The 23,945-nt window shown below is 40.9% G+C and overlaps 1 protein-coding gene across 7 annotated transcripts in view; it reads left to right on the top strand.

The window, feature by feature from the left end:
* TEAD1 (TEA domain transcription factor 1) overlaps positions 1-23,945 on the top strand; it is a 162,249-nt gene that overhangs the window by 23,886 nt on the left and 114,418 nt on the right. The window contains exon 1 of one of the 7 annotated variants that reach the window (XM_061462901.1): positions 1,432-1,705. The exons of the other annotated variants lie outside the window; for them this stretch is intronic. The gene's annotated coding sequence lies outside the window, so the exon portion shown is untranslated. Of the gene's footprint in view, positions 1-1,431; positions 1,706-23,945 lie in introns of those variants that run through there. 7 annotated transcript variants of the gene reach the window in all.

The following is a 23,945-nucleotide window of genomic DNA, read 5'->3' as shown; positions in this document are numbered from 1 at the left end:
CGGAAGGCACTCTCCCTGCTAATGTAGTTAAATTTCATTAATTGTTGTAACTTGAACCTTGCTGATGCTGATTGTGTAAGTATACGCTAGAAATAAACCTGAAAAAACCCTGTGATCTTAAAATGGAAGGCTAAGCTGTAAGCGGTTTGGAAAAGTCTCTGGTTACCTAGGTGTATTGGTGTAATTTTTGATTTGGTAGAAGCCCTTGCAAGGAAGGCATGAGCCCGAGTCTGTATGCTGGGAACAGGGAAACAGAGTGGAAGGGCTGGGCCCGCCGGTGGTTCCTCCTCCTTCTCTGGGTCCACTCACAAAGTAGCCAGGTGCTCATTTGGAGTCAGGAGACTGCCAGTTTGAAATAGCAGTGTGCTGGATTTCAGTATCTGACACAGCCAGCTCCCTGGCAGCAACAGGAAAGGCAGGCTTGGGCCTTTGTTTTCTGACAGCCAAGGAACAGGCATAGTTTGGAAATGCGTGGAAATTTAAATTCTGAAAAGACGCATTTGGTCACCAGAGAAGAGCTGCCTGCTCGGAACACTGGCAGCACTGTGCCTTTAAACCGATGCATTCACATTAAAGGGAGACATGTAAATAATGCAAAGGGGTAAACTAGCTTGAGTTATGTGTGGTTTTAGCTGAGTGACTCTTACTGCCTTTTATGGAAATCTCTCATCTAAAGTCCTTCACAATTATCCCCAAGGGCAAGTATTAACCCCATAAAAGAAAGAATATCTACAGTTACACATCAGGCATTGCGTATCTGTGTGATGGCTGTGGTTGACTTTGGCCAAAGATGGTGCTTTATTAGTGCCGACGCTGGTAGATGTATAACGGGAAGCTGGGCTGGCTTCCTTTACTTATGAAAGAGGAAAAGTCTTCAGGCAGAGTGATGAACCCATATTGCTAAGTAAGCATTTTGCAATTATGACGTGCTGTTCATAAAGAAATAAATTTAAAAAAGGACCTATTGTGGCCTCAGCTTGGAAGGCCATAAGCCTGGCTGTGCTCTAGCGAAATGAAGGGCACTCAGCAAGGCTTCTATGCATTCCACTGTGGAGTTGGGGCAAAGGATGTCCTCAGGTCAGTGAAAGCAAAGTTGCAGTCCCAGGGCTCTGTCAACTGCCATCGCTACTGTGACGATAACATCACCGCCAACCTCCACATCCCTCTGGCTGGAGGGGGGCAGAAGTGGGAGCTCTGATGCCCCCACTGTGTCTGGCAGGGTTTGGTTTGTGCATTGGCAGGGCTTTCAGTGCTTACAGTAGGCGACAGTTAATACAGCAGGCTTGTGAGTAAGTTGTTGATTGATTGAAGTACTGTATAGAGCTATGAGTTAGCACTGCATTATCTGATGTGTGGCTGCTGTTCTGCCGTGGGCTGGCTGCCCATAGCCAGAGCTGCCAAACCTTCCTTGGATTTATTAATCAGGTGATGTCACGAGTCCAGACCAGTATGTCTGCACTGGTCTTGGTGCCTGTCAAAACCGATCTCTGGAAAAAAACAAAACCATGTGCAATGGGAGTAGTGAGCCACAGTCTGATTAAGGTGCATGTCTGCGTCTTTGGTCACGCCGCTGTACCTCGAGGAGAAATGCTGGCCTCTGCAAATGGAGTTCAGAGCTTGGTTGGGAGGCACTGAGGCTCTGTCTGCATGTGTAATACCACATAACAGCTACTAACATCAGATAGCAGCAGTGCGCTTACCTGAGGTAGGAAGAGAAGAATATTGTCTGTGGTTGAAGATACAAAGTGAAACTTAAGGAGAGACAAAGCTGGAAGGAAGCCCTGGCTGACAGCTAGCCAGAACATCGCAGCCCTTGCATCTGGGGAGGGATCTGAACAACAGCTTGACCAAAACACAGAGGATAAAATTCTTTGTCAGGGATCACTGAGGCTTCGGACAGCTGGGAGCTGCTGGCCTTTGGGTGTCAGTGGTACTGCTTAGCTTCCAGAGGACTCCTCTGAAATCAGTGCTTTGATTTTCTCTCTGGCATTTCCCAGCTCGGGGGTTGGAGGCTAGAAAGGTAGAGTAGCAGTAACACAGACTGCAGATCATTTCAAACCCTTGTATTTTATGTCAACTCACTCTCTGTTCTCATTAACTAAGAAGTTGCTGTCTATGATAGATTGAGCCAATATCTGTCTTCCATCCTTTTTTTTTTTTTTCTACTTTTGCTACAGCTTCATTTTTTTTTCAGGAGGTAAAAACAGAAATATGTAATTAGAAAAGAAATTCTTTGAACTTATAAAATACAGGTTGCTTAAATTATGCAGTTAAAGGATAAAGAAAATCACAGAGCAATTTTAACAAATTGCCCTTAACTGGATTGCACAAACAAACCTCTCATAAGAAATCTTAGAAAGGTGTGTTTGAGGGTGTAATCTTAGCTTGTGGCTAAGTAGAGTTAAACTTGTTTTTCAAGTTGGTTGTGTATAACTTTCTCATGCTAAAGATTGTGAGCATTCCAGAAGGAAAAGAGTTCATCTGTAGCAGGGGGTTGATGGGAAATTTTATTTCCAGTAATTCTGGCCCCTGGTCCCTGTACAGTACTTTATACAGTGACTTTCCTTTTAATCTGTATTCTCACTGGCTGTGTTGTAAAATACACGTGTATTATTTATATGAAATAGTCTTGATATTTGCAAGTAGTACAGTTTTTGAATGATCCTGAATATGTCAGGCCAGACACAGTGCACTTACACTTCCAAATATATGTGCCTTTCTTGTCAGATGCAAAGAGCTTGTAAATTTTGCATGTATGAAATAGCGTCATACCATCATACCCCAAATTCCCTGTTTGGTAAACATCAGTATCCAACTCTTTGGTTCCAAAAACCTATGCAGTTTCTGAATAGTTCTTTAGGATGGCAAATGGGTTTACTCCAACATTTATTCTTTTTTTTCCCGGCATATACCATCTCTGTTGGTATTTATACAGTGGATGCAAACTAATGTGGGTAGAATTACTATGTATGCATGTAAGAAAGCATGCTACCTGCAAAAGCTTTCCATACGACAGCCAAACTTATATACATAAGAGAACTGTTGATGCTTTATTACAGTTTAATTTGTTAATGAAAGAAGATGGACTGAGCTCCTACTACACCTCTTTGGATGTTTGAGGCTAGGCACAATTAATTTATTTGTACTGTCTGTGTAGGCGTATGCCAGCTAATGTACTGTAAGAGCTTTTATCTTTATATTCATAATGAAGAGGGGCAGGTTTTTGGCAACTAGACAAGGATTTTCTGATGACTCATCCTCTCTGGATTGTAATACACTTTCTTGTAAAATCAAAAAAAAAAAGTAGTTCCTATTAGAAGTGGGCTCAACCAGAGCAGTTTGTCCTTCACAATCAAGCTGCAAAGCAGAAAATATAAAGGCTTACCTGCTTTCAATTATTTTAATTTTAATTGGACCTCTGCTGAAAAATAAATCTTGTTACTCAAGTGGATGTTCTCATATAAGGTATTAAAGGGCTCTTGCAGTAAATATGCTGTAGGTTGCATTGTCAAGTACTTTAGTTTGTGCTCCATTGTCATTATACTGGTATTTCGATCACCTTGGCAATACATTGGACTTTTAGTTAAGTTGGAGTAGATAGATCTCCTTCAACACAAAGTTGTACTGTTTGGCTTCTGCTATTCACCTTGCTACTATTCAGGAAGAAATGTAGAGTCCAGGATTTGGTAGTAACTGGAACGGGATTTGGGTGTGAGTATCTGAGTGGAGAGCTAAATCTATTTCAGTAAAATATCTAGTATTGCTTTCTACTTAAATGACATAGTAGTTAATGCCAGTATCGGGTAAACAGGGAGTGTGCATCATGTTCTTGCTAATGGGGGAAAAGTATGAACATGGACTGTTCTACAGACTGATTAAAAGACCAGTAAGAATAAGTAGAATGCATGAGTAATCTATTTTGTTTAGCTTTGAGGAGAAAAATCTTGCTTTTTAATGAAAAATTATCATCATTATTTTATCTCGGAGTACCTGTGCATTTTTTTATGCATGCACGCCTCCTGTGAGCACTTCCTCCCGCTCATGTGTTTGCTTTCTCTCTTGTGGGACAAACCAGAAAGCTTGGGCAGCAGAGGGATATCTATTAATGAACTTCCTCAGTCTTTCTTTGTGCTCTGTCACAATGCTTTTCCTGAATGACTTCTTGGGTGATGAAGCTACTGCTTCCTCTTAGTAAGGCAATGTTTATGCAATCCAGAGTGGATTAATTTAAATCCCTGATTTTAATCACAATTTAAATCAACAAGCAGAGCACTTTGATTTAAATAATTAAGTGTAACTGTGTTTTGCATTTTTGCTTTCCAGTTACTTTTCTAAGCAAATGCTCAGTTTTATTGGTCAATATCATTTACTAACCAGAGCTGTTTCTTCTAAACAATTGGGTTTCTCTAAATACATGTGTACTGCTTATGTAGATTTACTGGTGTTCTAAATTTTTACATTCCTCTTATACTTGAAAGTAGTGAATCACATTTCTTAATAGATATAGTAGATCTTTTTAAACTCACGATTCATGTAGCAAAATGTTATAGCTTAAATTCAATTAAAATACACAAAAGTGACATTTCAAGACTGCTTTAGTGGTTTAACTGATGTTCTGGCATACAAGACAAAAAAAATATATTGGAACATGTGCTTTTAAACCGATCGGTTATGCAAACTAATTATCTGCAGCTAGTGCTTTGTGCCAGCTGTTTCTGGACACAGAGTACTTCAAGGTTTTTTCAACTACTTAAGTAATCTATCATTGCACATCTTAATTTTATTCATAAATGGAAAGAGGAAAACAAACTTTCTTACTTTCTGAATTCCCAATCATTTTCCTAACTTACAATGAACTAATGATAAACCAAACTAGCTGAAAATTAAGAAAACTGTTGCTGTAACTTGCAGGAAAAAATAGTGTTAAAAAAACCCAGGGTAATGTTTAAACAAATTGTTTTAGATGCCTAAACAGTGAAAGTTATCCATTCAGTGGTTTATCTTTCTCCAGAAAAATTATCAGCCTGAATAGTAACATACATACAGCTTCAATATAACATAAAATCATGTGAACTATTTTTAAAAAAAGTTTAGAATTATGATCATAATTTAATGGTTTCTTTAGAGAGACAAAAAAAAGGCACTTCATAGAAGGATCTGTATTTTAAGCCTATGTATTTCAACTTCTTTTTAATAGAGGCTTTTATGTTCCTGCTTGGAATACTCCTGTCACTTAAAAATTAAGATTCCTGTTGTACATATCTTCACATCTATCTAACTTTGATGAGACTTTTGGTAACAGATTGCTGACTGTGACAGTCAATCTTACTTTAATATTTTGCTCATTAGAAGCATCATGGTCTGTGTTCTTAAATTAGCACCAGGGAGTTGTGTGTGGAGTCATAGAACAAAACGTTAAAAAATTACATATTCTTGGCCACTATATTGGAATGCATGAATTAGTGGGTCATAGCTACCACATAGATGTTAACTCCATTCACAAAATGAGAAGGGTGATTTAAGGGTTTGACAGAAAGTATTTAAATTCAAATTTAGATTCATTTTGCTCTAGATGAGAGAACAACAACCAAATCTAGCTAATATGCACTCCAACACATTATTTAAATGTTCCCTTCCACTGATTATTTGTAAGAGGACTGTTAAGATGACAAGTGTGTAATATGGTACGTGGGAATTGCAGTCAGGGAAGTTCGCAGAGGTGTGACCTTGCTCAGTTTAAGATGTCTGAATTTCCTTCCATTTCTTTCCTAATTGTAGATTTTTCTCCTCTGATGGTGTAGCTAGGAAGTGGGAGGTTGATTAAATTTAATTCTGATTTACCTGGGTTCAGTCATATTATCTCTTAAAATGTGTCTCTAAAGGTTAACAGTCCGTTGGCATTTTCATCTTTGCTCTCCTACTCTGACGAGCTTCGTGGCTTGAATGTCTAAGAAGTCAAAGATAGCTGGTTGTATTTTTCCATACCTGCAAAGTGATATATCTGGATTCATATCTGCTCCTGGAAAATTTTTAAGGCTTAATGTTTAATTTCCATATGCTTAAAAGGGAAAGTTGTTAAATCCCAAGGGTTTCATTTCACTTTGCCTCCAGGCAACTTAGCAGTCAAAGGGAAGGTCTAAAGTGCTGCACAACCCAGTTTTGTGTTTAGCTTCCTGCCCCACGCAGTGTGGAATAAAAACTCAAAACAAAAGAGAGCGTTGTGGGTGTGTGTGGTGCCTTTGTGGTGAGGTTGAGGGGGACTGTGATGGTTGCATGTGGGGATGCTGATGCTGCCTACACTGGCTCTGCCTGAGCGCCTGCAAGGTCCCTGCTTGTGGCTCTGCCTGGGGTTTGCCGGACAAAGTCTCTTTCTGTTACTCTCTCCCACAGTCAAGGGTTAGGCCTCGGTAGTCCCACAAACTGTGAACTTCTAGTAAGTAAAATTAACCATTGAAACACTACCTGGGATTTGAAACCCCAGTATCCTTGTCAGAGGCAACCTGGGGCTTCACCCTGCAGTGGGCTGTGCCTCCCAGTTTGCGAGTTTTGCAGAAATAGCAGATATCTGTAACATATTTTGAATAGATTCGTACCTGTAAGGAGGTTTTCTTCTACCTGAAAAGGTAGATGAATTGAGTTTGGGAGGCATTTTTTCCTCTCCCAGATGAGAGGACCTGCTTTCTTTCGTGGTGATTTTTTAATCTTTTTTTTTAAGTAGAAGTCCAGTCTTCTGTAAGAAGACAAAATATTTCTGGAATGCAACACCTGTGCAAAGAAAATGAATTGCCATGTGCCAGAATTGTTCAGTAAAGGCTGCGTTGAGTGGGTAACTTGACAACAGTTTTGCAGCAAACCATAAACATCTGCAAAACATTTGAAAATCTGGCCCTGAGTTGGGGCTGCTTGAATTCCATGGCATTTGTAATAATTTACTGTTCCATATCATGTAATTATTTGTGTGAACCTTAAGACTAATTTTCTTGGCAAGAGTAGAAAAAGATCTATTTTATTAAAGATACAAGAATGACTGATACTCTTTACTGGTACAACTCCAGGATTCATGAGTTTATCTTTTACTTCTGGAATGCATTTACTTGTCCCTATACATTTAGCTGTGCAGCATGGTTAGAAATGGGAAGGGGGCAGCAAGTCCGGTCCAAACTGTAGACATATGCTGCTTTTTTTTTCCTATGGGGAAGCACTGAGAGGATTGAAGTCATTGAGCTAGCTTTGTTCAGCCGAGCTGAACTCTGAAAAAACACACCATGTGTGCTTTTAGTGAACTCTGGGCCTAATCTTAAATCTTTTGAGTTCAGTGACAGGTTAGAGTGTCCAAGAAGTGAATCATCGGCTGTAGCTAGCCGCAGCTATGACGCTGCGCAGGGCATTGTCTGCCTCAGCCCACTCGTGTGAATAAGGTACAGTCTCATGCAGGAGTTTCATCCCAGGCAGGCTCGGCAGTCCAACAGCGCAAAAAGACCAAAAGAACTGACGCTTTTTTTCTCAGGAGAGCACACGGATAGGTGGTTTCGTTGCACAGTTCTTGCTCCAGCTTCCCAAAATGCCCAGCATCTATGATCGTTGCCAGATTTCTAAAGACCTCAGCTTCCTGGAAGGCACCTAAATAAGGGTCAGATTTTGAAAAGAGCTTAGCACACAGCCTGCCCAGCTTTTCAGAAAATCTGGCACTGATGTCAGTGCTGAGCCGCTGTGGAGATGCTGGGAAGAATGCTGCCTTCCCACACGCTGCAGCGGGATAGTGCTGTTCGCTTTACAGGATTCGCAAAAACATTGTTAAAGAGAACAAATAGTAACAGGGAAAAGAAACCCCCCAAGTCTGTTTTAACAGATCCTGGGAGGGGAGAGCCTTTTCCCTTTTTAAAGATTCAGTTCAGGAATTGTCAAAAGAAGTAAACAAAGCAACATCATTTAAAAGCTTTTGGAACAATAGTCTCTTCCACTTCCCTCCCTCATTGTAGAGCCCTGGGCCCAGCTTTTGTTTATTTTGTACTGCCAGCCTCATGGTGCCTGATTGGTCGGTGTCTGATTTCATTCCTATGGGTGATGTCAAAAGCTGACCCAGAAGTTCTCGGCAAGTTTGCTTTTAGCTTTTAGTTGTTTTTGTGCATGTATCCGTGTGCACAAGAGTACTTTTCAGTCCTAGGAGGATTCTGTTACAGGCTGAATATTATTCAGCTGCAAAAGTAATAAGGAGTAATATCTGTGTCAGGAACTGCAGTGCTTGTTTTCTACAAATACTAGGAACAGCAAGCAATTCAAGCACTGTGAAGTTATGGAAGCTGTAATCAATATTAACTGTATTTCTAGTATTATCATAAGGCACAACAGGAAATGAAAAATTGTAAAAAAAATAATAACCTAACTGAAAATTGAGGAGATTAGTTAGAAAAGCTGATTTCAAATTCATATGTAACGCTAATACCTATTTTCTTTTTATAGAGCTGTAATTCTAATCATCAGTTAATATAATTTTTATTGGTTGTCAAACTGACAATTTAAATATCAGGTTCTCAGAGGTGTGCATACAACTGACAACAACATTCGGTGATTCTTTCTATAGTCAAATAAGCAGTGTTTAAGGGTTGGTTTTTTTTTTTTGTGTGTGTGCTCTGTCTGCAAGTACTCCTATCTTTGTTTTCCATTTCTCTGGTCTTAACACTTGGGTATTTTTTCTTCAGCAGCCTCTGACCCTCTCCTGTGTTTCTTTTTGTTAGATAAGTAAAAGATGAGCATTACTTTATAAGGACATAGTTTTGTACCCTTGTCCTCTATTAGAGTACAGTCAAGTTGCTTGTATAAACATGAAGAGTTTTGCTTACTTTTCAATTTATTCAGATGCCAGTGTAAGGTTCTCGAGTCGTGCCACATCTCCATCCCCTTGCTTCTAGGGAACTCTGTTGTACAACACCTTACACATGTTAGTGGGAGTGTGTTAACTAGTTCCATAGGGAGACTTATACTGGTGCTGCGTATTACACAAGAAGGCGTGTTTAACCTCTCCCATTATAGAAAATACTATATTACAGTCTGGAAGAACGGTGTAAAATACCTTCTCTGCTTCTCTCTTCCTATATATGTATACGGTTTTGGCAAAGGTTAGTTGCTGTGCCAGATTTCACAGCAAAATACTGTTGATCAGAATTCATTTAAAGGAAATGAAACATTCCCCCAGCTCTGCAAGTCTGCATCCAGCAAAACATCCCTTGCTTTCCTGCCCATGGCCTTTTTTTGAATTGCCGAAGCAAACAGAATTCTCGCTCTGTGTCTCCTAGGAAGCAGGACACTTACAGAAATTTGGATGCTTCAGAAATAGCGTAGTATAATGAGGAAATGCAAGGCTGAAGTGCTTTGCGCCTAAGGATAACTCATTACCCAGATTCAAACGTGTTATTTCAATGCCTCTAGCTTCTGTTTGTGTTCATGAAGGATGCCGTTCATTTAGGGAAGTCTGTACAGAGCCCACCAAAGTGTCCAAGAGCTGAGACTCCTCCGGAAGCTGGCCAGTGGATCTTGTTGTGCGTTTGTTTGGTCTCCTTTCCCCTGGTTGGAAGCAGCTTGTGTACAGGGCCTCAGGCTGGCCTTACTGCTCACCCTGGTGCCTGCCCAGCCCTACTTTGCCTCCCAGGAGCTCTGCTGTTTTATGAGCAGCTACTTTGAGAGACGGCCTCCCTCATCTCCTTTGGCCAAAAGCAAGCACTACAGTACAAGTGACATAAGCCTTACAAAGAATTTGTTAGCTGATGGTGCCCCCAGCTCTGGTGGAAATGTTAAGAGGAAAAATAACTTTATCTGCATTCTGGATCTGTTTTAAATACTGTGCTTTTTATGATTTCCATATGATTCTTGGGGATTTTAACATCAAAAGACCCAGATTATCCTAATTGGTGTAGGAGTTTGGAAAGGTTTTCTTCATGCTGGACTTAAATAGGGTTCCTGCTTGGCTGCTTCTGCGCTGGCTTAGTCCTTTAGTGACATGAAAGCCAGCTGCAGTTAAGCAGATTCCCCCTTTTTTTGTTTAATAAACTGAAATAACTACACTGTTCAGTATTAAAATGCAGAAACATCATGCATTTTTAAAGCTTCCAGAAATAGCCTACAATGCATTGCAGAAATTAGTGAAGCCATACCCATAATGAAAAACATTTGGTAATGGACTCTGGATTAGTTAGCAGGCTGATTTACTGCCTGTCCTGTGTTTTCCCCCCTCTCCATAAACTGGTATCACTTACAGACAGGAATAGCGAGGAGTTTTCAGAAACTTTTTTGAGGAGAGAGGAAACCCCCCTAATTTAAAAGCACAGTAAATAGCTTTGTACAGTTTTGCTCCCAATGATTACTTTCTCTGTTTAGCAGAAAACCACCCTTTTTATCTTGGGGGTAGTTTTCCTACAGAGAAAGATCATGCCTGGGTCGCTGCTCCTGTACAATGGGTGTATCTTCACCGCACAGATGGCTTGGCTCAGGGCTGGTACCTGGTCTGCGCTCAGCCACCACCTGGTGCTGGGAGCATTCCCGCTGCAGATCCCTGCCAGCCCCTCGTCCTCTTTCTGGGGTCAAGTGCCAGGCTCTGGAGGTGAACCCTGTCCTGTGGGATTTGCTGTGATGACAAAGCATTCCCTGCCTTGGGGCAGAATGGAATAGCCAGAGAAGAGTCCATACCTGCTGCATCTCTCCGTATTTCTGCTCCATGGCTTTGCACCTTGAACAACATCTGTATACTTCTCTACGAAATGGATTAGAAATCTTCCCTCCTCTGATATGAGAACTTTATGTCTGGGCATAAATGCCCACTTGAGAGGTCATAATTCTTATTTACTTCCTAGGAAATTATTGGGTAAATGCTTGAGGTAAAAGTAAGCTGTGCTGTTTCAGCAGTTGCTAAGAGTCTAAGATATAGATTTTTCCCTTTACCCCTTTTTTACACTCTACCATATGTGTTGAAGGCAGTTTGAGTCAACTACATTTAGCTTGCTCGCTACAAGCAACATCCTCTTGAAAAACTGGGTACCAGAACTTGTTTTGGGGCTGAAAACATTGCTTTGCTCCCAGTTCATTTCTTTGTGGTTTTGATAAAATTGCAAGCAAAAAAGCTGGGGGGGGGGGGCGGCAAGGGAGAGAAAGAAGATGGGGGAGTCAAGATGGGCATCTGTGCACATAGGTTAGATTTGCAGCATTTATATAACTACCTGTTTTGTTGTGCTGTAGCTTCTAAGCTATCTCTGTAAAACATTTACTTGTTTGGCTTTAATCACACCTTTCACTAAATGTTTGCTTTGCGCATGAAACAAAGCCATCCTTAAGACTGTAATGAAACCATTAGTTAATGTTTATTTAGGAAAAAGCAACGCCAAAAATAAGTTGAACACTAAAACATCAATCAAGAATGAAAATAATAGCAGAGTTTCAAATGTGGAGATCTCAGTGAAAATCTTAAATAGAATTTACAACTTTCTCTGCAGGTTTTGGCTTCTGTGACCACAGGTCTGAGGTCACAGCAGTCTCCTGATGTGTCTAACAAGAGACAGTTTTTATTATCTGCATACTGTTCCTTTTATTTTTCATTTCCATCCTGTGTGGTATGTAGTTACTATTCCTACAGTTATTTACTTGCATATTTGAAACTTGCTTTTTCCTTCCCCTCCTTCGCAGGAAAGTAAATAATTAAAAGGAAAAGAGTAGGAGATAGAAATAGGTAATTTGTATAGCAGAAAAAATACATATAACCTAAAATAAAATAGAACCTTACAGTCCTTTATGCAACAACCATCTTCAAGAAGGGAAAAAAAGAGTGGGGTGGAAAAGCAATTGGAATTTACGTGAAACTCTCAGTGGGCTCATAGACACAGATAAAGATTCAGTGCTTAATGCCTGGAAACAACATTTCCTAATTTTTGCCTGAAGAATAGTTGTTTGCAGAACTTGAAACATTAAAATTGTGGGAGAAAGACACTAAAAAGATGAGAAAGGAGAAGGCACAGATATTCTGATTTTGGCATTTTTTTTTTTCAGGAAAAATTTCCATTTAGTAGCAAGATATTGTGTGCACAGTTCCAAGTCCCTGTGAAAGAAATCTCGAAAGTTGTACTGTGAGACAGAAAAGACTGACACAATTTCAGAAGTCTTAGTGAGTTCATAAAGCATGCCTGGGAAAGTCCCTCATGCAAATCCTTCATAATCACATCTGTCCAATTGTAAAAGGCAAACTCCCTGAAAATCAGAGCAACTTTCTGGAATAGGATGTAGAAAGTAAATGTTCTGTGTTCCACAGTGAGTCTGAAGTCACTGACAAGATCTGACACTTTCTTCACTTTGCAGTATTAAGCTCATATTTTCCAGCTGTGCATGAATATGTTTATATATAAATTTTTTTTCCTTTGTTCCTTCATATTCCTGTGAAATCAGTCCACACATTAAGGAAAACCTGTAGGGTTGCCAACTCTGTGTGACTCGATAGCTGTTTCCTGGGCTAAGTGGAGTTGTGGTGTGTCCAATAGGAAGGCCATTCATGAGGGCTATTGTGTGTGTCTTGGGCTGCTTTTCAAAAAAAAGTGTTGTATTGTCTGTTGAATTCACACTGAAATCAGTACGAATCATACGGGATTGACTCTCCCTGACCCACAATGCCTAGTGACAGACATTTCATGTCCAAATTCTTCCACTGTTGCACAGTTCATGCTGTTATCCCTGACTTGCTGCTGAGAGCCCTTTAGAGGTTTCATTACCTGGGTGAGAAAAGAGAGGAGGCCAGGCATATGATACTGCAAGCAAAGGGGCCCTTCCCCTACTTGGAATATACTGAAAGCCAGAGGGGAAGGTTTCTTGCCAGCTCCTAAAAGATATAGTGGAGGGTGCAGGGTAACAAGAAGCCACTTGTGGCTTCCTTAATCTGTATCACTAGGTCCCACTGCAGCTCTGCTTTATGGTTTTGGTGAGAAATCCCTTTTAGCTCACAGCTGCTAAAGTGAAGTTACACTGCCTCTGGATCAGTCCTGGTGATGGGCTGGACCGCCATGAGCTGGGTTGCGTTACAGCAGAAGCAGGAGCCTCCCAGAAAATCTAGATCACAAATACGATGTGGAAGATAGAAAACATGCTTCTTGTCTTTGACATTTCACCCTCTTTTTTGGTGCTGACATGCTGTGCAGCGAACTCTGGTGTCACCAACACCCACGGTGTTGGAAATCATTTAAAGAATGGAATAGAAGATTCAAGGATGGCTTGAGGATTTTTTCAAAATTTACCATAAACTGACTGTAGTAAAGCCTCAAGCCATTCTCAGATCTTCTGTTTCCTGCATCAGTTGTCTAACCCTGATGTTACCAGGGACCCATAATTCAAATTATAATTCCATCTTTCAAGGATATAAACTTTTTCTCTACAAAGTATCTGGGAAGGAATATATAATCTGGGCATTCAGCTGTTGTCCCCTCAGATTCCCTCTTTAGGTGATCCACGGTAGTTTCTCTGAGGAAGGATTGTCAGGATACTCTGAGATACTGAGAGTTTCTGCAGGCCTTGTACATCATTTGTGTGTCTGGTTGGCACAAAAGCCCTTCTATAGAGTGCAGGAAGCTGGAGTGCTTCAGAGTGTGAGAGCACTGGGCTTGCCTGTGTCTACAGTGCTGAAAGCAGGGCGCATGTAGACAGGGACTTCTGCAGTGATCTTTCTATGTGAACCTTAATGTATTTGAGAGCATTAGAGAGTGAAATCCAGAAGGAATTTGATTTTTGCAGTATCCGTAGCTGGCATAGATGTGTTCCAGCTGTACTTCTGGAGAAAGAGATCTCTCCTGGCAACATGTGACATATACAGTGCTCCTATTGCGTCGGGAAGGGTCAGAGTAGCCTTAGGTGTCTTAGCTGTGGAAAATGGGCAAAGGTAGCCTGGGAGGCCTTGGAAATGAGGGAGCCATAAAGACCTTTGCTCATGTCTGAGTTGTTTGTAAATTTACTAGCAGGGACAAAATGAATCTTAAGCCCAGGACTCTTAGATGATGTAGTCATCCCCACAGTGTGGTGAAATAAATAACCCTTCTTCTACATGGACATGGCTGGTAATCAGTAGCTTGCAAGGTACTTCTGTCTTCCTACAACAGCTGCATGCACTTGTGGGAATCTGAACTTTATATACCCATTTTCTGTCAAATCCAGGAAGTGACACTTGTGATTTTCTACCTCCTCTTGGCAAATTCAGTTCGTATGCTTGAGGGGTGGTGAGTCCCTTGTGATACTGGCTGGCTTCAGTGGAACATGTGGTGCTTGGCACCTCCTCCATTGTGGGTTAGTGGTTGTTTGTGAACAAGGGTGAGCATGACGTTCTGTGCAGAGGCCCTCCCAGGGCCCCAGGAGAGGGGCTCAGCAAGGCTCCAGTCCTACAGGACACTCTGCAAAGTCGAAGTCCAAATCTTCTTGTAAAGCAGCAGTTCCTGGTGAATGACCAGTAGAGTCCTCAGGTGGACAAACTTTATCAGTTACAGCTTCAAAACCCCCCCCCTTTTTTTTTTTGTGGAGGTCTATGACTTCCACGACCTCCCAGCTAGATTAATATGAAGTTACATAAGCAGCTAATTTATGGTGGACTTAAGAATGACACCTAAAAATGGAAGGAAGTGCAAAATGCTATCAGATGCTCTTGATGGGCTTACGTATTAAGGCCTTGGGTGAGTAGACATGGACTTAAATACATGCTTACATGTAAGCGTAAGTATGACTGTATTGAACAAGGCTAAATTTCCCATTTGCTTCCTGCAGAATCTCCATACAGGTGGTTGCCTGTAAAGCCCTGAATCTTCTGGAATCTGGTTATATATCTTGGAACTGGCCACTGTCACTGCAGTGTATTAGATTGACTAGGATGTGCCTGTAGCGTAGCCTGTGGTATGCGATTTAATGTGTAATTGTCTCTATCTGGTTAAAAGTTGTTACCTGAGTTAAATTTTCTAATGAAAACCAGATGAGCTTTATTTTTTTTTTTTTTTTGCTTATCCTCCATCTGCTGTCATTTATAATTAGACTGCAAATTCCTCAGAGCAAGAACTTGCTGTCCTTCTGTGCCAAGCATACTGGGGTCTTGATATTAGTTGAGTTGCCATTAATAATAAATAGAGAGTAAAAGGAGAATGTGTAAATGCATTCAAACATGTAGTGACACTTTTAAGTGTAATTGTTATCGCTGCAGATCTCTGTGTGTTTGGCAGCTGGGCAGTGCTGGAAGCGCAGAGTCCCTGTAATTGAATTTTTCACATTTTACTGGGCTATCGGAACCTGTCTTTGATGAGTAGTGCCTAGAGTAAAGAAAGGCCCAGGGACAGGGCTACTCGGAAGGAAAGACAAGTCAGATAATGTATCTTCAGCTCCCTTTCCTAGAGACCGGGGAATGCCCAAGCTCATTATACTAGGAAAAGGCCCAAGGTTAGGTAACTTTTCCGTAGTTAATACACAAACACAGGGCTTTGCCTTTTTGAATCCCTGTGTAACGCTGTGGACAGGAAGCTCTCTAAAGGACGGGGCACAGGGCTGAACAAGCCCACAGAGTTCAGTCGTGCCCTGTGCCTGTACCCAGGTCTCCTTTACATCTGTATGGCTGTGGAGAGGTCTTACAGGGGAAGGAGCTGAAAGTAGGCTCCCTCACATTCCTTCATTATTTTACCTATTAATTTAATTTTGTCAACCCTCAGTGTTCTCTGCTTTCTTTTGATTTGGTTTTCATGATTTGTTTGTGTTGGTTTGTATTTTGGACCATATTTGTGCTACTGAGGATTTCTGGTGCTAGTTTTGACAGCAGCAATACTGATTTTGAGAAAAGAATATTTGGTGCTTGTGACTGTATATAACTCACGCAATTACTACTTATGGTGGTTAGTGCTGTAAATACTGGAGGTGGATACATTCTGGAGACTGTGGGAAAGTTATGGGTGTGCTGTAGCGACTACTGATGGTGTAATCTAATGATTCCTAATGATCCATATGATCATTAGGAATAGAATCATGAGACCTAATGGTTCTCTAAAAAATGAGAATTCTTTAACTTTTCTAAATTTGAACACCTTAACTTCAGGGATTTTTTGGTGTCTCATCCCCATCCCAGGCAGATTGTTTCCTTAAGCATTGGGAATACTGGGCATTGTATTCTGCCGTAAGAGTTCTTTAATTTCACATACACAGAAAAACTGTGTTTTGCTTTGGATCAGCTGCAGGAAGAGGTGGGGTGAGAGTAAGAATTATTTGGTAGGCACAGCTGTGAAAGAGAAATAAATCAAGGTGACAGAAAGGTGCGATAGAGAGTGAAAAAATAGTGAAGAGGTTTTTTTACTGTAAATCCATGTGGGTAGTAAACCCAACTATCAAATTGCAGCTGCAGTGTCAGAAAATTTGAATTACATTCCATTTTAAAAAGAAAAGTGTATTAGTAAAACAGTGTGTAATGCAAATTCTTCCATGCATAGCAGAAATAAAACAACTTTTGAACTCTGCCTACAAATGTATTCAGTGTTAATATAACATTTTTGTTGTTCTAACATCTCATACACTTATCTGCTATCATATCTATCTGCAGTGCAGTGACACTGAGCCAGGAAATGCAGTTCAAAAAATAGTTCAGATGTGAAAAGTGAACGTCCTTGGCTCTAAGTCATAATGTTTCTCTACTAAGAGCCAAGCTTATTTCTATTGTAACGTTAATCAGCATTTTTTTTTATTCATACTTTAAAATAAAATTTAAAAAATGTCATTTGAGGAAACCAACTGCTAGTCTGAGGAAGAAAGCCAAAATACTTTCTTTCTCTGGGTCATTTCCTGGCTCATTCCCTTTCTGGGTCATTCTTTTTTGCCTGAATCACTCTCCTCCATTTAATAATAATAACAAAAATACTCAAATGAAATACATTTGCCTAGGATTTCCAAGGATTTAACTGGTAGTAAGTAGGAAATGGCCTGCTTGGTTTTGAAGGCTCTGGATCGGAGCCTGACTGAAGTTCTCAGCGAATATGATATGGCAAACAGTAAAGCACAGGAAAGTTTAAAGAATCGTATTAGCAAGCCAGTTGCTAAGTAGGAGAAGAATCAAGAGCACTCTAATCCTTTTATTGAAGTGCTAGATATGCTAGAAACACCACTAGATAGTTCAAGATTGATAGCCAGATCTCCCAGAGACTTGCCATTTTGACATTTGCTTGCTGTGCAAGTCCAGAAATTGCTCTAGCTTAAAGAGAATTCTCCCCTTCAAGGTCTGGGCAGCCTGGAACCTTGAATTTAAAAAGAAGTTCAGGGTTTTAATGGTGTTTTATGGTGGTGAATTAAATTGTGAAATTTGAAGTCTCAGTTTTCAACATGAAGCCACCCTTAGCCTCTAATTTGAAACACGTTGGAGAAGCCATGCTACAAGTGTTCAGTTTTCACTACAACAAAAGCATCCACTAAGTTAAAGGAACTTTTGTGTATAGACAGCATTATGAAAAACCAGAGGTAATTTTGAAGAGCCAATGTAACTTAACATAATTTAAAAGTATAAAGAATTGATTGTTTGTCTTTTTCTGAGCTTGACAAAACATTTTTGCATAGAACTGTGTGCATGCATGAGCATTAACGATTCTTCTTTATCTATAATAAGACTGCATCTGTATCAAACAGATTTTGGTACTAACTTTCAGGTACTTAATAACGCTTGTGTTAGAAGCACTGTATTTATACCAGACTGTGCAACTATCAACTGGTTTTAGTGAGGTATTCTTGACCACTATGGGCAGAGACAATTTTCTTTTGTCACTGAAGGTATTGTAGCATTTTATTGCATAGTCTTCTTCCCCTGGGGAAGCAGTAAAATTTAATATGTTTTCATAGTACTACAAAAATAACTTCTGAAGACCCCAATTACGATGGTAAAACTATATTGAAAACATAGAGAAACAGCTGCCTGTCTCCATCAGAGACCTTGCAGTCCAAATAACAGCATTGTTCTGGGAAGGTGCTTCTGCCCATGTTGGTCAGAGAACAGAGGTGAATGCTGCTTTGCTTGAGCAATTTCAGGAGCATCATGTGCAATGTGTGGCAGACACAACCACTTCAGGTCTTCTTGACCCCAATCAGTTGGAGAAAGCATAGAATATAATTAGTTACAGTAAGCAGTTTACATCTCCCTGGTGACAGCACCAGTTTTCCAGCTTAGATGTGACCATAGATCCCCTGCAAGCACCTCAGCTGGTTGCTACCCTTCTCTCTATGAAGGAGCAGGTGCTGAGGGGGGAGAGCTCTGTGTGCTCTGGCCACAGAAGCCTGACCAGGCACGTGGCCTTCATGAGTGAGTGACAGAGCAGCCCTGGGCTTGCAGCACACAGATGTCTGAGGGCACAGTGGCAGCTCTGGCTCTAGAAAAAGCAGAGAACGTGACCCAAGTGTTGAAACTCAAACAAGCTTTGCAAAGGGTAGGCTGTGCTTTTGTGTCCCTCCTGCCAAACAGAGGAGTACTGGCGGGGAGGGAGTGTGAGGTTCTGAGTGAAGAGCAGTAAAGGGGCAACACATGTCCATGTGTTTTCTTTCTGTTTCTCTGATATACTCTGTGGGCTTCTGTCTTTGCTTTGGACAGACTCCTTTCTGCAAGTCTTTCTGTTTGTGCTCATTTCCCACCCTGTCTTCCACATGTGGCAGGGACAGATGTTACTCCCAGGCATGAGCAAGCAGACAGCAGTGAAAATCCCCAAACCAGAGTGAGATGAGTCCAACACTTCGTTTCCAACACTCCTTTTCCAAGTAACAGCTCCAGTTGCAGTGCGGTAGAAGGGTGACTCAGGTTAGGAAAATGGCAAGGGTTTGCAGGGGTTAGGCATGGACAGCCAGGCAGCTCAGGAAGATCCTGGTGTTATGGTCTCTGCCTCACCAGAAGGCAGCACATCTGTATTGGAGTAGCTGGTGAAAGGCACTTGGGCCTACTGATGGAGCTGGAAATAAGAAGCGAGGCCTTGGACAGGCAAGCCATTCTTCAGGCAGACTGAGAGGCAGGTGATGATTGCCATGAAACTGTGAACAGTGAGTGCACTGGAGGAAGGGCTGCTGTGGCAGAAATGACAGTGTGCTGTGAAATCAGTATTTCTGTTAAATTCATGAGTTTTAAAGTCCAGTAGAATGATGGGGATTAGTTCCTAAGCTTGTACTTTTTGTTTGGGTTTTTATGTATGTTTTGCTTTCTGCTGCCTGGACCTCGCCATCTCTTCTTTAACTCCGTCGGTGTCCAGTGAATTCACAATTCTAATGGTTGCCAGCAAAGTTATTTTTGTGGAAAATTGACACCTCCTGAAGCAGCATTAAAATACAGTGAATAAGGAGTTGAAATAGACTTGAAACCTAAGTCAGAGCTTAAGACAGAAATTGCTTCCTCAACAGGTGATAACTACAAGGGAAGTGCAGAATAACTACGTAACTATTATACTGAGTTTTGAAAATGCTACAGCTAGTCATTGTGGCTTTTACTTATGTTTAGCAATTAAAGATTGCCACAGTTTGGGATTGTTTCAGTACCTCAGCAGGAGAGTCTTTTCTACTCCCTTGTAGAAGGTGTAAGTCCTGCAGCATAAAAGCATCCTTCCTTCTCAGGAGACTCTTATTTAAGATGTCAGAAATAAATTTTCCATTATGGAAAAAATGCACGCTATAGATCTGTTGCTATCTGTATGAGACAGTCATACTGACTAAGTAAAGATGATGCCAATGCATTCACCACCTCTGTAAGGATAGGTGTCGAGGCAAATGTTGAGATGGAAGAAAAGTTGGTGTGTAGAAGTGCTGTGTTAATAATGCTCATTTCCTTACATAGGAGGCTTCCTCTGTGCTACATAAACAACTCAGAATTTAATTTGGCAGGTAATTGTCCATAACACTACTACTAGCAGTTGGAAATCAAAATGAGTTAAAATAGTTTTATTTGACGGCTACTGCACTTACAAACAGAATTATTGCTTTGTTTTTTCTCTATACACAAAAACACAAGGTTGGGTTTCCAGTGTTGGCTTGCGATGAAGACAAGCCACTAGACATGTTGTGACTGGTCGACATGCACCCCAAGTCCTATCTGATCTCACATGCTGGTTTCTGAAATGTCTTTCTGTTTAGAGTCAGAGAGAACAAGGTCAGAGACCTGGAATTAAGTCCAGCCCTGCAAAGGGCTGTGGTGCTGTGTTTTCACCCCTTCCTTTTTTTTTCTTGCAATTCTACATCCTATCAGCAGAAAACCACAACCTTTCCCAGAATGAGCCTCCCAGTATTATCACTTCTCTGTTTCCAGGCTCCTCCAGGGCTGATAGGCAGGGCCTTTTTCCAGCCAAAACAATTGCTAATGGAGATGTGAGGAGCTCCATTAAACTTGGAGTGATTATTCATATGTATAAAATGGTTCTGTGTTGGCAGAATCAGAGCCCAGGGCGGTAGCTCAAGTAGTAAAACCAAAGCAGAATAAACCTGTTTTCTCCAGATTTTGCCTGGTACAAAATCAGCACATTTGGGTAAGCACAAGGCATTCACAACTTTCTGTAGCAGCTGTAGAGGGATAGAGCTTATGGATGATGTTTGGCAAAGTTTCTTAACCTGCAAAATTAATTTTAGTTAAAATTTAGCTCTTTCAACAAACGTTTGAGAAAGTACCTGTGTATGTGTTTGCACTTAGGCAAAAGAGTGTTTGTATAACATCTGCAAAGCAGAGAACAAGTAGGCTTGAGGGATAAAAGGTGCTAGTGCTGGATTCCAAGGGTGGCTTTGGCCAACTGAATTTAGTAGTTGTTAGTCCCAAACTGGCCTTTATCCTGCTTCATAAAAGAAGGGTTCTTCTTCAGCTTGGAATAGGGAAAGGGTTAATCTTGTGGCTATTTCTTGTTTAAACAAATGCACCTGAGTAAATGAAAGAACCTTTTACTTTACTGTGCCTTTTTCGTACCTTTTTAACAGAATACTTAAATTATTATATAAAATATTTTTTATATAGGTGAAAGTTTTATGTTACATATGAACCAGTCAGACGTTGGACCACCCTTCAAATAGCCTTGGTTTTCCCTTTCCTGACCAAACTTACATAAAGTTGTACAAGCAGGTGGTTTTCTATCCCTTTTCCTGTCTCACTGAGAGCTGTTAGAGCGAACACTCATTTTTTTGCAGCCATTATGGAAAAAAACCCTTCATCCTGAAAACAAGTTAATAAAAAAAGCCGGGGGGGGGTTGGGATGGAGTGTGGGGGAAATCTAGTGTTGGCGTAGAAAGCCAGTTAGTCATATGCAGGGAATAGAAAAAGAGAGCTATGAATGTGAAGGGTTGGATCTGATTTCACAAATGTCTCTCTGACATGGGAACTCCAATAAAACTGAGGAGGCTTAAGGAATGGGGGGGGAACAAATGGTTTCAGAGCTAGATCTAGACATAATGACTTGCTGTCAGGACCGTCATATGTGTGAGCAATGTGTCATATGTGGTCCCAGCAGGAAGCTAGTAACACAGCAGAGATCAAGGGCGTACTAAATTCCAATATTTGTAATACTTGGTATTAATAGTTCTAGTTTGGCTTTTGGGGTACAAAATAAGTAGTCGTGCTCAGTGATGCTGTGGGAAGGCAGTTACAACAAACTACAAAGAAAAGATCCTCTGTTTGCACATACGAAAACTGCACATTGACATACTTCCAGGTAGATGGGTCTGAAACAGTGGCAAAACCACCATTGCATGCATAAGATGCTTAATTATGAAGGTATTCAGGGTATTTGTGTCTGTATCCAGGTCTGGGTGCCAAAGTTATGTGTATGCAGGGGTAGGGAGAGATCAACACCACTGGAGCTGAAGGATGGCCAGCATCTGTTTCCTTTGGGCTTTTATAATTCAGAATTTGTGGAGTAATGGGGAAGGCACTAAGCCTCTGTGCAGACTGAGCCCCCCTACCTTACCCTTCACTGGCTGACTGAACTTAAGGCGTACAAAGAGTAGACGGTTGTTGCATGTAAGCAAGAAGTGTATCTATTTTTGTGTCACTTTTTCCAGTTTCATATGTAAAAAAAACCCAAACTGTATGCTAGTTTTGTTTATCTGTATACATGTGTTGGCAACAGAATAAATTATAGTGAACTGCCAAACACAAGCTCCATAAACATGCCCCAAGCAAAGCAGTGGCTGCAGACCTTACCCTGAGGGTCTATACCATGGCTTCTACTTTGAGTCTTGGGGCTGGGGAGTGTTTCTTGGGAGAGCTGCATTGTAGTAGTTTGGAGGCTGGTGTTTTCAGTGCCAAAGAATTGTCATCTGGCCAGTCCAAGCCACTTCACTTGCCATAGAAGCAGAGCCACTTTGGTCACAGACCATTCTAAAAGCTGAATGGCTGGTGAATGGGTGAAATATCAATAATCCCTACTTCACAATATAGCAGCTCTTGCCATAGAACAGTCACAGCTGGAATGCAGCTGGGGTAAGCACGTCACAGCGTTACACTGGTAATAAATGTTGCCGTTGCCATTCGCAAGACATCCCTGTTGGGTGACAGTAGGTGCACGATCAGCTCCTGCTGTAGAGCACAGCAGCTGGGTTGTTGCACAGTCACCTCCTGCAGTTGCAGGAAGAATGGCTTTTCCATCTGAGAGGTGGTAAATATTTTATCCTTTGCTTTGCTTCATGTTAGTAATTAGCAAAAGCAAGTCAGACATGATGCTCGCTATTCTTCATTCCGCTGAGTGCCAAGTCATATTTAGAATAATCTTTGTTGGTTACCTCCACAATGCAGTATTTGAACTGGGTTAAATCCCAGGAACACTCTTATAATGGAAACCAACTGGGCGTAAATGAATGCTAGCACCTAGGATGAATGTGACTGCTTCGATATCACATGAGGAAGGAATTGTTTGTCAAACAGCTGTGACCGTAATGAGAGAGAGATTCATAATGGGTATGTTAAGATTTACCTACCCAGTGGTAACTTGGTAATCAGTGCAGAGCATGGACCAGAAGTAATGTGTAGCCCCTTTCAAAGCACTGCACGCTGGATTGCTGGGCACTAGCTAGATTTTGTGGATGGTTTGAAGCTGTAGCTGCTTGCAGAAGGTGTCCTCATGAGCCAGCACAAAGCTGACAGTCTGCGAGTATGGTGTAGTCACAGTCAGAATATGGTTGTTTCCCGACTGAGAAGATGAACATTTTATTAGTTGTAGGAAATTTAAATTAATGGAAAAGAAAATTGGGTTGGAGTCACTGACTCAGCATCCTTAACAATTATTATATACCATCAAAAGCAGCTTTTGGGGAAAAAAGAAAATGAATGAGGCCCTCAGAGTTGTACGAAATACACTTTTCAGTTGTACAAAGAGTATGCTCTTTGCAAAGGGAAGAATTATCATGTATTAACATCAGCCCACTCTTTGCTGAGTAATCTCTTTCTATAAGCAAAAAATGAGCAATTCAGGGAGAATGCACTGTTTCTTTCTAGAAATAGTTCTTATAATCCTCATTTCATATTTAGGCCTATATGCAGCCTACTCTTGCAGATCTAAGTCATTCTTTGTTCAATAAGTTTGTGAAAATACATATATAAAACTTCAGATGAGCAGGGTACAGTGTTATTTATATTTGAAGGAACATATCACTTTACTGATGTTAAGTTACATGTTTTTGGTATTTTGCACACTAGCATGGCACTGTCTTCCTGCTACTTTTATAAATACCCTGAGTGTGGTAGTTGAGGGGAAATAACTAACGTCTGAATTTACTCACTGCATAATTCGCTCCAGAAAAAAAACCATGTGCTCCTTTCACACATCTCTGTAGATGTAGATGAACTGACCATGTTGTTTCCTCCACAGATCCCCAAAACAAATCTGAAGTAGGTAGCTGGCAGTTAGTAGGTATGTTGAATGCCAAGTAAGAAAAGATAACTAAAATCCTAGGAAAACAGAGCTAGTTTATATGAATTACAG

Source organism: Pezoporus flaviventris, unplaced genomic scaffold (assembly GCF_033815535.1).
Source record: "Pezoporus flaviventris isolate CSIRO_AGI_PZ_B2104156 unplaced genomic scaffold, CSIRO_AGI_Pfla_v1 ptg000036l, whole genome shotgun sequence".
Classification (NCBI taxonomy): Eukaryota; Metazoa; Chordata; class Aves; order Psittaciformes; family Psittacidae; genus Pezoporus; species Pezoporus flaviventris.
This window is presented reverse-complemented; position numbering and strand designations above follow the sequence as displayed.